The sequence below is a fragment of the Triticum dicoccoides genome, chromosome 4B (assembly GCF_002162155.2).
Source record: "Triticum dicoccoides isolate Atlit2015 ecotype Zavitan chromosome 4B, WEW_v2.0, whole genome shotgun sequence".
Lineage (NCBI taxonomy): Eukaryota > Viridiplantae > Streptophyta > Magnoliopsida > Poales > Poaceae > Triticum > Triticum dicoccoides.
This window is the reverse complement of record NC_041387.1, coordinates 331,066,423-331,082,737: the sequence shown is the minus strand read 5'-3', so window position 1 is coordinate 331,082,737 and position 16,315 is coordinate 331,066,423.

Below are 16,315 nucleotides of genomic sequence, written 5' to 3'. Positions count from 1 at the left end.
ATGCATATGTGTTCTGTCCTCTACAACATTCACTTATAGCTATGTCTTCATGTTGCTATTTTTCTGACCTAAGTGAATGTGATCGGACCCTAATCCCTTCTATGCTACTCCCTCAAATTCTTTCTGTCTAAGTCATGTGCATATGAGTTTTAAATGAAGATACAATTTCAAACTGTTTTTAATGTCTTATCATTTGCCTCAAAACCGGAGAAGCCGGAACGATCACCCGACAATCCAGGCATGCGTGTGAACATAGATCAACTCTCGATAAGTTGCATGCACGCCATGTGTCCTTTAGATGTGAACCGCCAGGGGCACCTACGTAATTGCGCTGCGCCTCCCTCCTCCTTCCTATAAATACACACCCCTCACGGTCAATATCTTTTCTTCCACCTCGACACCTCGCTCAAACCCTAGCACCACTGCTAGCTCGCGTCGACGCTGGAGACAAAGCGCTTAACTACCGCGACTTCTTCGACGCTGTCCTCACGCCGGCCGCAGACCTCTTCCTCTTTGCTGCCGATGTAGGTGTCTTCTGATGCCAAGTTAGGGCGCGGGAGTTTGGACTGCTCGGCCTCCCTTCTACATCGTCTAGAAGTTCATCTGTGGTAATTAAAACTCACTTTTTACAGTCTTTTCGATCTGTCAAATCCATCCACTTCAACCAAAATTGGTTTATACACTTCCAAATTTGGATCTGTCTCTTTCTGAATCTCATATATTGCAAAGTATGTTCACTTATGCGTCAAAACTAGTTAGATTCCTCACTTGTACCTATTCGTGGATTCGTACAAATCTGGAACCAACTTCCTTCAATAAGTGAATGTCTTCGCACTGTGAGGTCAATGTCTTCTAAACTGATTTATCTTCACAATCTTCTGAGAATACATATGACCTCTTCCCCTTCCCTTGCATCTCTAATGTTGTCACAAGTATGTGTCTGTGGGAGAATCCCTTGGTTCTCATAGTCTGCATTCATTTATAGTATTCTTAAAGTGTCACATCGAATCTCCTGAAGCTAGTTCTTGTCTGACCATCAAACGGAAGCCTTTCATTGTATTGAAGCCAATCAGTCTGAACATTATGGTGTCAGAGAAGTCTGCATGAAAAGAAGACAGGCAATGTCGTGGCAACACTGCACTGGATATTCCTGAAGATCTTTATGAACTTTACAAGTCTGAGAATGCCATCAAGAAGAGAGCTACACCCAGCGCAAGAACCGGATCCAGTGGATCCGAAGATATTGGGCAGAGCAGTGGTTCAAGTACAGGTTTGTAACACCTGAATATGCTGAGAAGAATGCCATCAAGCGCCCGTGGGGTGATTGTCTGTACCGCAACTTGGTACCGAATACTAAGGCTGGAGCTATTGAATAGGAGTTCTATACTTGTATGGTCAGAGGACCACAGCCTAAGAATGCCGACCCATCATCTCTCCTATGGTGTCATGAAGACAATCTCTTCAAGTGCAACTTTTAGTTTGCAAAAGATTCAGCGGTTAAGAACCAGAAGGAGTTCTGCCTCAACATCAACCCTGGCCCCTCTGCTCCAAGGTCAGATGGAACTCGTGAAGCCAATGAGAAGAGGATTGTCCCCTTCGCCAACTTCAACGGGCTTCTGTCTCATATTGTTGCAGAGAGATGTTGTGGAGCAATCTGCCGAAGAAGTAGATTCTGTTGATGCTCCATCACCACCAAAGCAGAAGAAGAAGGAAAAAGCTTCAAAGCCATCTTCCTCTGCAACTCCAAAAGCTTCAACCAAGAAGCCACTTAAAACTGCACCTCCTGAATCGAGTGTGCAGTCTGAAGATTTGTCTCGTGTGTCCAAGAGGACCAAGAATCCATTGCCCAAGAAGGTTGCTGGGCAACCCCTCACTCCTGCTGCCGCTCTATGCAACGAGCAAGACACCATTGATCTGCCAAGCGATGAAGATCTTGGTGATGAAGCTCTATTCTGATCAAGAGCAAGCATGAGGCGGAGATCTTTAGTGATCTGGCCCTCTTTGATGTTGACATCTTGAATAACTTCATTGATGAGTGGTTCGACGACCAAAACATCAGCATTGATAGTTTGCAGCTACCAATGGGCATTAACATCACATTCCATGGAGCCATTACTAATGAGTTGGCCCTAGCCCAGAGAAACGTCGAGCTTCAAAACAAGATTGATTATGACAAGGCACATTTCAAGAAGAACATGCACAATCCACTACAAAAAAAGACACATCCGTGACATTTTGGGTCGAACAATTTTTTTCTATCATACATATGACACTTCTATGACCATAATTGTGACAAAACCTGGTATCATCATAGATGTGGTGGGATCCTACTTCTATGACTAAAAATCATGACATAAAATGGGCTTCTTGTCCTGGGCAGGTTAGAGACGCAACTACATGACATTCTTTGGGCCATCCATAACGTAAAAAACCGTGGTAGAAGCGAGGGCGAGGAAAATATTGGGGAGTGAGTGGTCGGGGGCCGAGCGATGCGCGTTTCTCTCGTACACGTATGTGCGTGGGTGCGAGGCGTTGGGCTCTAACTAAACCCGAGCGCGGCGTCGCCTAACTGAACCTGAGCGATTGCACTACAGGCTAAGCATTGCTGAAACCAAGCGATCGAGCGATTCCTTCGCTACTGCTGCTAACTGAAGCCGATAGATGCTGCCTCTCGATGAATAGTGATCGTTGTTGGGGGGGTTTGGATGAACAGTTCCCTGTGGGGGTTGGATGAATGGGACCCCGTGGTGTTGCCCTAGATGAACAGGACCCCAATCGATCGAGCCGGTTGGGCATGTATGAACAGGACCCCGTGGAGGGCTTGATGATTAGGACTCCGTGGAGGGAAGGTTGAACAGTAGCCGGTGGAGGGCTGGTTGAATAGTAGCCGGTGGAGGGCTGGTTGAACAGTAGCCGGTGGAGGGCTGGATGAAAAGTAGCCTATGGAGGGGTGGTTGAACAGGACCTCGTGGAGAGGGCTAGTTGAATAGTAGCCAGTGGAGGAGCGCGCGGTGGAGGCTGGATGAACAGGAGGCCATGGATGAATAGTCGCAGGTGGATGCTGGAGGAGGTCGACGGTGGATGAATAGTAGCCCGTGGAGGCTGGAGTAGGTCGATGGTGGAGATGAACAGTATCTCGTGGAGTCCCGTTTTGCGGTACGCCACACCCCTCCTGGTGAACAGGACCCCAGTTTCGACTGTAGCGCTCCAACACAAGTCTTTTTCCTCCGTTTAGCAGTACGCCACACCCCTCCTGATCAACAGGACCCCGTTTCGACCGTAGAAGGTTCAACAGAAGTCTGTTTCCTCCGTTTTGCGGTATGCCAGACCCCTCCCGATGAACATGATCCTGTTTCAACCATGGCCGGTCGAACACAAAGGCCATTTCCTCCGTTCTGCGGTACGCCAAGCCTCGTTTCCATCGGCTGTTCCGTCCAAGCCCTCCCGATGAACATGACGACACATTTCGTTCCGACCCAGCCAGTTGGCTCCCCGTGAACACGACCACGACGCAGTTTCTCCGTTCCGACCCAGCCATGCACACAGGCCCTGGCTATACATATGCGCGAGTAGGCGTTCGAGACCCCGCTTGTATATACGTATGTGGCTGTATTTACTTTCTTGCACCCTAGCCGATGTACGTACGTCTACATGCTACGTGTGCGCCTCTACTACGACACGTGTGCGCCTCTACGTCGACCAGTTTGTACGTACACGTCCGAGACCAGAATGGCAATGCTACGTACGCTTCGACCAGGTGGGTTCTGACTGTCAGGCACTTCCTTGCATGTGAAGATGTAGCTGGTGGGTCCCAGCAATCACGGGGCGAATCATTTTTTTGCCCGTAATATGGACGCACTTCCTTGCGTGCGAAGATGTAGCTAGTAGGTTCCAACAGTCAGGGGGAAATGTTTTTTCCTGAAATATGGTGGCCCGTCCGGTGGGTCCCAACTGTCAGGTGGAGGAATCATTATTTTCCGCATAATAAGGAGGCACTTCCTTGCTACAGCCATGGACCCAGCTGTCAGCCTGTCCACACACAGTACTCTTCCGATGGAAGTCAGTCGTTGACCACATTGACCACGCCGCGCCGAGAGCACCAAGGCGGTGGACGATGGCGAGGCCTAGGAAGGGGACGACGTGGAGCCGGGGAAGACGCGACAGTGGATTCCCACGCGGAGAGGAGTACGAGGGTTCACTAGTTCGGCTGTGGTGTGAGGCTGCCGTTGCCGCAGAATAATAGGGGGTGTGAGTGAGTAGAGGGATGGTCTGGCTAGCGGTGGGAGTAGTACGGGTGGTGAGGCCTCCACGGCATCACATCCGGCCATGGGACCCAGGAGCACGCGGCACAACCGGCGCTGGTTTGGGCGGCTAGAGAAAGAAGACCAGAGGTTGAAGAAGCACTACGGCCCTTGGATGAACATCGTAAGGTAACTGGAGCTAGAAACGTTCATATTGACTAAGTTGACAAAGCCCTCCGTCCCCTCAACTTAGTAGGCCCACAAGTCAGCCTCCCACTATGCTGGGTTCATTTTTTAGTGCGTAATAAGGAGGCACTTCTTTGCGTGCGAAGATATAGCTGGTGGGTCCGACCTGTCAGCGGGGGGAATGTTTTTTTGCGAAATACAGAGGCCCTTCTGGTGGGTCCTAGATGTCAGGTGGCGGAATCATTATTTTGCCTATAATAAGGAGGCATTTCCTTGTGTGCGGCCGTGGACCCAGCTGTCAGCCTCTCCGCGTACAGTCCACGCCCGATAGATGTCGTTCGTTGACCACGTTGACCAGGCCGCGTCGAGAGCACCATGGCGGTGGACGACGGCGAGGCCTAGGAAGGGAACGACACGGAGCCGGGGAAGACTCGACAGTGGTTGCCCATGCGGCGGCGAGTACGAGGGTTTACTGGTCTGGCTGCCGTCGCCGGAAAATAACAAGAGCTGTTGGTGAGTAGAGGAATGGCCTGGCGAGCAATGGAGTAGGGTGCGGCGATGCGGCCTGTGCGGCAGCATAGCCGGCCTCGGGAGGCAGGAGCAGGCAGTCCCACCGGCACTGGTTTGGGCGGCCGGAGCAAGAAGATCAGATATTGAAGAAGCAGCACGGCCATTGGATTAACATCCAATAGTCAATGCTGCTAGAATCATTTGTGGACTAAGTTGATAAAGCCTTGCGTACACGTCAACCTAGTCGACCCACAAGTCAGCCTCCAAATCTGTCCCAAACAGCATACGACCCAAAATTTCTAGCCAGATTCAAAATAATTTTAAAACTAAATATACCTTAATTTAAATTCAATGAAATTTTACCCACACAAAAACAATGAAATTTAAAATATCAAAATCTGAAAGAAAAAAGTATTTTGGAACTAATTGCCTGTTTGTTGTATTTTGTCTTTTTATAGCCCATTTATTATTACTTATAGCCCATTTCTTATTACTTATAGCCCATTTTCTGGGAAAAATGCTTCCCTCCTCGTCTTGAAAGATTTCCGGCCCAACAGGGCGTAGAAAAGCAAGTAGGCCTACGTTGGTCATTCTGCAAAAAACAAAATAGCTGGCTGGACATTTTCAGAAAGGAAAAAAATAAACCGGGCTGGTCATGTGCTAAACATATGAAATATAAGCTTGGGCTAGATGGGCCACAGCTCCCGCACAACCCAGTTGATACCCTTCTTCGTCCCGAAAAAACAAAATTATTGCGCGCTGCTGGGTCCCTACTGTCATCCTCACCATGTACAGTCATCCCCTTATTCCTCTCGGTTGTTGACCATGTTGATAAAACCGGAGGGCGGCGCCGTGGTAAGCGAACCAAGGAGGAGGACGATGGTGAGGCCTCGGACGGGAACAAACAGGAGTCGGGGAAGATGCACAGAGTTTTAGGGTGCGATGTGGCCATGATGCGTGCGCGGCAGCACAGCCAGCCGTTGGAGGCCGGAGCAGGCGGTCCCGCCGGCGCTGGTTTGGCTTTGGTGGCTGGAGGAAGAAGAGACTAAAGAAACACAACAGACGTTGAATGTCAATCCAACGGTCAAGGTTGGCACAATCGTTTGTTGACTACGCCGACACCAAGTAACATACTTTTTGATATATAGGAAGAAAAGAAAAACTGGGCTCGTTCGCCTGATAACACTCCTGAATTTGCGACCGTTCGATCTTGCATCGCAACTAAACTGCAAAGAAAATGTGTTCGTCCGCCGTCCTCCTCCCAGGGAACGTTCACCACATAAGTGACCAGCACCCTTGGTTTTCAACCGAGAGGTCTTGGGTTCGAGTCCCAAGAACTCTCAATTTTGTCCTCCTTCCTTCCTCGCAAAAAATAGAAAATCAAAGACTTGAGAAGGCGTACAGAACAAGCTAGTGTACAAGTAAAGAGACATTCCTGAGTTTTACAAAAAAGAGAGACGTGCTCCTGTAGCTGGTTCTATGCTACTCTGCAGGTAATGAAACTGACATATCCAACGTTCGTTTCTCCTCTTCTCTACTTACTCTGCCTAGCATCAGAAGCTCTGGCCGCAGCAACCATGTCCGCTGGCTGCTCATCCACATGATCTTCAGCAGGCAACAACTAGATATGCGCCAAGTCGCCACCCATACCATCGCCTGTGGGTCTCATCACACCCCCACCGGCACACGCACCGCAGCTGGTTGCTCATCGCAACCCGCTGCCATTGGTGTGGTGCCACTACTGCAAATAACGCAGAGTCATCCATCATGTCTAAACCACAATCCTCAACCCTGGCCGAGTGTTCTACAAATGCCCGAATCATGGGTTAAAAATATGTTTATGTGTTGTTCTGCTGCTTTCAGTTGCTGATTTTTTAATAGTTTGGTTGATGATCTTCCAATTTGATTCGTACAGAAAAGGGAAGATTTGTGTGATTTTTATTTCTGGGAAGTTGTTGATGTGGGGGAATGGAACTACGCTGCTGAACGACAAAAGAGGAAGATGCAGAGCAGAATGTTAAAGATACAGTTCCTCTAATCATGGCCAAGCAACAGCTGTTGAACGACTTTGACAGCAATGAGGAGATGAAAGAGCTTGTGAAGATAATGGGCAAAATCGATGTGCTTTGTAGGATGATTGTCTCTTTATTTGCAGTTGTATGTAGCACTCATGATGTATTCAGTGGCTATGACATGAGCACTTTGCTGAAACTAGTAATGAATGAAACCTGTGTAGCAGGCTGGGCGTAGTGTTGTGAACATCTAATGATTTCTATTAACGGAAATCAGGGGTTATCCCCTTTTGCTCATAATAAATAAATAGTAGAGGCCCTTTTGGTAATAAATAAATAAATTACTAGAGGCCCTGTCGGGTCAGCTTTGTTCCCATCCAAAGACGTCGAGCAAATTGCAGTCCAACAACAAACTATGTCTCAAATTCAATCTTCACAGCCAAATATGAGTACAACTAAACAACAATGTCACCATGTTTTAGTCATCATACAATCACCAAACACAAACTAGCATACATAACAAGTGATGTTCTCACAGCAAAATACTAAACAACACGTTCAACAGGTTTCAGTTGTCATAGCAAACACAATTTCGCATAGTAGATAAAAAACGTATTCTAACAGGCAAATATGACAAAAGCAATCTAATCATCATCCGCAGTAGCAGCGTCAACATCTTCCCCACAGTGTCATCTTCTTCTTCATCCTCAATGTCCTCGAACGTTGGCTTCTTCTTGATCAACTCTTATATGTCCACAGCATGGCAGGCCATCTTTTTGCCGACATCATTGACGTGATGGTTGTCAAAGATATGATGAACATCTGTGTTATCTTGTACATCAGGAGTAGTGTAAGCATCATCTTGTTGTGCAACTTCATTAAACGAATTCGTCTAATCAAACCTTTGCAATACTCTCCAGTCATTGCTATGTGCAAATGTGTCTTCCTAGAAAAATATCCGTGTTGCTTGATTTGCCAAAATAAAAGGCTCATTGGTCTGGTATGCATCCTTGACGTTGATGGATTTGAAATAATCATCAGCTCTGGGTTTTGCGATCCTGGAAAACAGGTTATACCAACGACAGCAGAACAGAACCACACACTGATGATCCTCGAAACTGGAGATATACTGCAACTGAACAATGTCTGTTATGTTAGCATACATTTCAGTTGTCTCTTTGCCGTACATATCCATGCTCATGATGGCATTGTTTTGTGTCTTCCTGCCTTCGTCATGTGCAAGGGTGTTGTAGCGCACATCTCCAACAATGCAATATTCATAATGTCTCACCCAAGTATCAGGACCCATTGCTAGTGAGTAAAGGGCATCATCAACTGCCTGCCCATCCTCCCGCATGTTCTTAACCTATGGTTAGAAAATGGACAAGCTGATCATCTTATGTTTTCAATATATTCAAAAAACTGACAGCGTAATTCAAAAGCTGACATGGCTCTTAAACCATTTCGCAGATCCTGCCATAACCAGTTTGTCAATGTTTCTTGGATTTTGCAGCAGTAACTCCTTTTTGTAGATGTTGCACAACATAGTGATCGCGTCAAACATCTAAATATATAAAAATCATCTACAAGTTTGGTAGATTATGATGTATAAGCTACAGTACTTATCACTTACTTGATATAAGGTAGTATCTCAGGACAGTTATTCAACACATACCAAACCATTTTGTCCACATCTTTAGGTTTGTCCTCTTGTTGACTCATTCCTGTAACTCGAATAGAATAATTGTAAACATTGAGACCGGGATTGTCTTCACCCACCTCTTTGCTAAGTTGATCAACCATTTCAATGTATTTTGAGCAGAATGTCAATGCTTTTGTAGCAATGTAGGCCTCTGCAATGGAACCCTCAGGTCTAGCTCTGTTCCTAACATAGCCCTTGAAAGTGCCTAGCCGCCTTTCAATAGGGTACATCCAGCCATACTGTATTGGACCTCTAAGTAGTGCCTCATCAGGTAGATGAACAACCAAATGCACCATCACATCAAAGAAGGCTGGAGGATATATCTTCTCAAGGTCGCATAGGATAGTTGGTATCTTGTCTCTAAGACGCTCCAAAGCATCTATCCTGATATTTCTACTACAGATTTCCCTGAAGAATTGTCCCAACTATGCAACTGCTCTGTATAAGTCAGGGTGGCCCAATCCACTAAGGATAACAGGTAAAACCCTTTGAAGTAGGACGTGGCAGTCATGAGTTTTCAACCCTTGTACCTTGTTTCCATCTGCACTGACTCTCCTTTCAGGGTTGGAAGCAAATCCATGTGGGAATCTCACACGTGACAAGACCTCGCAGAATTATTTTCTTTTTACCTTGTCCAAGAGATACACAGCGGGTGCCATATCCCGTGATTTACCTTCATCTTGCACTTGCAAATCCTGTCTGATACCCAGGTGTGTCAAATCAATCCTAGATTTTAAGGTATCTTTCGTCTTGCCTTCAATATTAAGAAGTGTGCCGATAATGATGTCACATATATTTTTCTCGGTGTGCATCACATCAAGATTATGCCGCAGATCCAAATCTTTCCAATACTCCAAGTCCCACAAAGTTGACCTGTGGGTAAACAATAATCTCTCTTCTACCTTGCCATGCTTCCTTTTCCCGCTACCATTAACAGGATGGTTTCCTGGTGTAATATGCCTTACCTTCTCTAATTCCACTTGCAACTCATCGGCGGTGAGCCTCTTTGGCGCATCACGGTATTCATGCTTTGCATTGAACACATGTCTTCGGTATTTTCTAGGATGCGGCTTGTCCTTGGCAAGGAAATGGTGGTGTCCAATGTAACAGATCTTGCTAAGTATTGCGTATGACAGCGGATTCCTGTCACAGTGAACACATGCATCGTAACCATGTGTCGTTTGCCCTGACATAGTGCCCAAAGCCGGATAATCATGGATGCACCAAATTATAATAGCACGCAGAAAGAAATCAGCTGGTGGGCTGCTATATAGGTCTCGAGTGAGAACACCCCGCCATAGTTGTTGAAGTTCCTGCACAAGAGGTTCCATGAATAAATCAAAATCCTTTCCAGGACTTTTTGGACCTGGGATGAGCATGGCCCTCATGTAGTTTGATTCTTTGGTCCAGACATTTGGAGGCATGTCGTAAGGGATAACAAGCACTGTCCACATGCTATATGTGGCGCTCTGGTGGCCAAATGGGTTAAATCCATCTGAAGCTAAGACAAGTCTAATGTTTCTTGGGTCAGCAACAAACTTTTTGTGTTTATGATTTAAGCTTTTCCACTCACTACCATGAGATGGATGGCTCATTACATTCTGATCTCTGTACTCCTGGTTCCCAGAATGCCACAGTACATCCTCTCTTGTTTCCGCATCATGAAACATCCTTTGCAATCATGGTATAATTGGAAAATGTCTCAGAACATTATGAGGAATCCTCTTCACAACATCGCCATCTTTACATCTTGATTATTTGCATTTCGGGCATTCACTTAAGTTGGCATAATTCTTCCGAAACAAAACACAATTATTCTTACAAACATGGATCATATCATATCCAATTCCAACTGCACGAAAGAAGTTCTTCATTTTACTGTAGGTGTGTGGCAGCTCAGACGCATCTAGGAAAGATTTGCGGAAAGTGGTCAACATCGCATCGAATGATTTGTTGGTCATACGCTTAGATGTCTTCACCTGAAGAAAGGTGACCATAGCTGAGAATACTGAAAGCCTATTTCCTGGGGTGACAGCCACGTTGCATTGTTCCAACATGCCGGCCCACCATTTTTCTTCTGCAGGTGAAAGTTCATGAAATGCACGAGCATTTCATAGCATTGTTTCAATGTTGGTCAAACTCACTGGATCCGCCATCACCACCTCCTCATCCTCTTCTACCTGAGCATTTGGAAGATCAAGATGGTGATCTGCTGCTTCCACGTAGTCAATAACATTGACGTTCACAGCTTCACCATGATGAACCCACCTATTATATGTGACTGACATCCCATACAAGTGTAGATGATTTTGCACAGTTGACTGGGGTCTTGTAACTGAATTCATACAACTACTACAGGGGCAGAGCACATCTCATTTCGGACCACCGTACTCAGCTCTGATAAAGTTCATGAAGTTTTCAACCCCCTCGACATATGTAGCAGAAAATATTCGAGCAGAAGTTATCCAAGTCATGTCCACCTATTAAACATACAAATTAGTTCTTCTACTAGATATTACAGAAAAAACATATATGTTTTTTATGAGGTCCAGAAAAAAATACCTATGTCGATGTCTAAAGCTATGGCAAGATATTCGGATGAGCAGATCTAAGTAATGAAATATATGTAAAGCTAATGCAGCAAACAGATTTGAGTGCTAAATTATGGCAGGCTGTTTCAGCAGTCAATGAGGCCGGGCACACAACCATCAAACTATCGAAGGCCATCGCAGCAACAAAGAACGAGTATAAAATGTTGTGGAGCTATTTCACCTAACAGATTGGCTACTACACCATGGAAATCTACGTCACAATAAATATATGGCAGGATATTTTAGCAACTAATCGACCTTGGCATGCCATCTCAGCTAAGCAGATTGAGTGCAGAACAGGGCAAGGACGCTTCTTAAGCAGAGCATATTGACTGTAAACTACTTCGACAAATAGTGAGATTAACAGCGTCTATCAGCTAACATTCAGCGCTACACCGACATGCACGGGGCCTCAGTCTAGAATGCGCGTACCATGGGAGAAGCTCACCATCATGCGTCTCTACACGAACGTCGCCAGCGGTGGCGGTGCTGACCGCCATGCACCTCCACAAGAACATCGCCAGCGGGGGCAGCACGGCTCGAGGACGGCAGTCTACGAGAGCGTACTTTGGGAGTGAGAGGATAGTCGTGCGTCGCCTCGACGAACCGCGGCGCCGACGTATCAGCGCGGCAGGGAGGGCAGCTTTGGCGGAGCGAATGGAGTGGAGGGGGACAGAGGGGAGGGGGTTTGGGGAATATTATTGGCTAGTTGGCCGCAGGGCAGTTGAATTTGGGATTTGGGGGCAATTTTAGGGGGGGGGGGGATTTTCACGCAGTGGGCGGGGGGAGTTTGGCACATGGTCAGTTTCTCCAAGTGCAGTCCCACGTGTCAGTGAAGAGGCAAGCTGAAGTGCTTTTCATTTGCGTGAGTCGTGTGCAGGACCGAATGTGTGTGGGGTGCAATGCAACCGCAACGGGGGTTCTGTTAGTGTACCGCCTTTTTTCCTTTTAAACTAGGTGCTTCGACCCCTCAAAAAAAACTTGGTGCTTCGCGCGATCCATCGATACTACTACTAGTAATCCGGTAATCCCGACTAAAACGGCGCGACCGGGTCTTTTTCCGCGCGATATGCTGTGAGGTTGGCTTAGTTGGGTTTTTTAGGACGAGTAATGCTACACCTACGTAATCCCAATTACGTAATTAACGTAATGTGAAACGTGTGAGCTATTGATTGTATATTGGGGGAGGGAGGGGCCCACCACCATGAAAATCAGGGAGGAGAGAGAGAGGCAATTTACGTTAACCCTTTCCTAGGTTCTCGTAGATGTAGAAAGATGTGGAATGCGTGAATGTGTAGTGGACGTACTATTGGAGTGCCTAAGATAAATTGTGTATGTAGACCCTATGTGTTTATTTACTTCGCATGTTAGCTTTGTCTCAGTTCAATAAAAACCAGAGTTGGTGATGATGGTGTGCCCGTCATCCTGCAATATAGGTCGTCCGATCTATATCTAACAGATAGGAAGGAAACTATGACAATTTACCCGGACTCCTCTCCACATTTGCAGATAAGGCCTTCCCTCGTTTATCCTTTTCTCCCACAAGATCTTGATGTTCCGTGCAATGCACGGGCATCTTGCTAGTACTCCTATAATATACTATATTATTGTGAAAGTTCATATACACTGGCCGAGATTAATGGAAACACGACAGATTTTCATTACATTTCGAACTTTTATAGGAAAGAAAAATAAAATAAACCCAACCCTAAACCTATTATACAACGGCGACCGACGTCCTTCATTTGTGATCTCTATGTACGGGGGCGGGGGTTCAAGACCCTTGAAGTGAAGGTGCGGTCTCCGGCGAGGAGGAGTAGAACACGGGATACGGACCGGCCAGTTGGCACACCATGCCCTGCCACTTCCCATGCCCTACTCATCCTCGAAGGAGTCCCCGACCTCGGCGGTGCCGGACGTTGGATGGAGGCAAGCAGGACGCATAGTTGACGGTACTCCCGTCGTCGGCCGCCAGCGCGGCCACCGCTTGTGCGGTCGCGTCCGCATCCGGCTACGCCGCTATTGCATCGCGAGAGGCGACTTGAGCGAGGGCAGTGAAATCAAGCTTCATCCCCAAAGACAAGCTCTCCCCCAGAGCGTTCGTGCTCACGGTCATGGCGGATGTGGTGCCAGGTAGGAGTACGATGCACTATGGTGTGGAGATTAGCTGGGCGATGCCGCTTTAAGTAGCGCATTCTGGTGAGGCCAAGCGTCCGGGTGCGTCATTAAGTCGCCGGAGTTGGTTCCTTGGGCACCGAGCCTTTTAACAATGACATACGGATGGACGACATGAATGCAGGAAGCTGGCGCCGGTTGGGAATGCACCGCGCGACGGCGCGAGGGACGAGGGTTTTTGGTGTGCCAGGGTTACCAGCTGCGGTGGTGGCAAGGTTGGAGATGCCCTTTGCTCGCATGCGATCCCCACATGTCATTGAAAAAGCAAGATGACCCGGCATGGTCTCAGGTCCTGGGGATGCAGTTGGCCACGCACATCACTCTGTGGATGCGTCGCAGCAGATGCACTTCAGCGCCCCGTGCATCCTTGACGAGCCGGGTGTTGATCTGCCGGTCATGCTACAGCGCTAACGCCACCCTCGACACACTGAAACCGACCATGTCCAGCGACGATGAGCATGTCGTTCACCGCGGTCGCCGTGTCCAGTGGTGGTGCTGGAGCTGCGCTACATTGCTAGCCCACACGACCCACATGAACGGTTGCCGGTGGCGAGGAGGTCGTGGGCCAACTCCTCCATTGGACTAGTATGCGCTACATCGTCCCGACAGGTGTGCCCCACATGTCGGTTTCCCTGTTTTCCCGGCCATATTCGAGCGTCAATGCTCCGCATTGTGCATTAGGCCTTTCACTATGAAGGCCAAGCGAGACAACTTATTGTTTGTTTGAGCCCTTTCAAGTTATAATCATGTGGCGTTTGCTTATTTCTCACTCCTCTCCAACCTTCTTCTCCATCGATCATGTCGCCCTCCGGTTGAGTGCATCCTCCCGCATGCCTCATTTGAACATTCCACCGAGTATCATTCGCATGTGGGCCTAGACCATGCTTGTATTTCCAATGTTGTAATTTGTCCGACATGCATACAAACAAACGGTTCATTTAAAGTTTCACTTTGCCTCCACTATGTGTCGCTTCACATCTTAGTTTTGACAGCCCATTCAGTTCATGCCCCAACACATGTTGACGAGATCGATTGATGTTGAGAGATCAATTGCCTCCTGTGCAAGGAGATAAAGGTTTGCTCTGTTTCTATGATAGAAATCACCTGCGTGGGGGGGGGGGGCTGTGGGGATCAGAGGGAGTATATTGTACGTTCATAAGCAAAACGAATGTATTGTACCCACCCTAGTCCTCTTTCAATCAATCTCCAGAACCCGAGATGAAATCGAGAGATAACGAGTGGGGGCATGTGTGATACCTAAGGCGGATTCAAAATTTTGAACCGGTGATCATAGCATCCGCAAATCATATATAAAGGGTATTCAATGTTCGTTTCACTTTTGAACGTATAATATAGTCCCTCTGATCCTTTCTAGTTTACATATAAGTTTTATGTGTAGTCAAAGCATCTCTACTTTGATCAAACTTATAGAAAAGAGCATCAACATTCAATAACGCCCAATAAATATTGTTAGATTCGTACGTACTCCTAGATTTGTATTCATACAGAGATGGTTTCCGTTTTTTTTCAACCACGTGAATGTGCTTGTTCTCGCGCATGCTCTTCCTACAAGGATTTCGCCACATACCCAGTCCATTAGTATTTTTAAGCTCCCTGGCCAATAGTACTAGTGGAGTACTGACAACATCTGTACTAGAGTATGCAGTGCTCATAGTACTCCCTCCTTCCATTTATATAGGGCTGATGTCTACTACACAACCTTCTTCTTGTAGACGTTGTTGGGCCTGCAAGTGCACAGGTTTGTAGGACAGTAGCAAATTTTCCTCAAGTGGATGACCTAAGGTTTATCAATCTGTGGGAGGCGTAGGATGAAGATGGTCTCTCTCAAGCAACCCTGCAACCAAATAACAAAAAGTCTCTTGTGTCTCCAACACACCCAATACAATGGTAAATTGTATAGGTGCACTAGTTCGGCGAAGAGATGGTGATACAAGTGCAAAATAGATAGTAGATATAAGTATTTGTAATCTGAAAATATAAAAACAGCAAGGTAACTAAAGATAAAAGTGAGTGTAAACGGTATTGCAATGATAGGAAACAAGGCCTAGGGTTCATACTTTCACTAGTGCAAGTTCTCTCAACAATAATAACATAGATAGATCATATAACAAGCCCTCAACATGCAACAAAGAGTCACTCCAAAGCCACTAATAGCGGAGAACAAATGTAGAGATTATGGTAGGGTACGAAACCACCTCAAAGTTATTCTTTCGGATCAATCTATAAAAGAGTTCATACTAGAATAACACCTTAAGATACAAATCAACCAAAACCCTAATGTCACCTAGATACTCCATTGTCACCTCAAGTATCCGTGGGCATGATTACACGATATGCATCACACAATCTCAGATTCATCCAGCCCACATAAAAGTACTTCAAAGAGTGCCCCAAAGTTTCTATCGGAGAGTCAAGAACGTGTGCCAACCCCTATGCATAGGTTCCCAATGTCACGAAACCCACAAGTTGATCACCAAAACATACATCAAGAGGCACATGATATCCCATTGTCACCACAGATAATCACGGCAAGACATACATCAAGTGTTCTCATAAAAGACTCAATCCGATAAGATAACTTCAGAGGGGAAACTCAATTCATCACAAGAGAGTAGAGGGGGAGAAACATCATAAGATCCAACTACAACAACAAAGCTCAGGATACATCAAGATCTTGCCATCGAGGGAACACAAGAGAGAACACGAGAGAGAGAGAGAGATCAAACACATAGCTACTGGTACATACCCTCAGCCCTGAGGGTGAACTACTCCCTCCTCGTCATGGATAGCACCGGATGATGAAGATGGCCACCGGTGATGGGATCCCCCTCCGGCAGGGTGCCGGAAAGGGCTCCTGAGAGGTTTTTGGTGGCTACA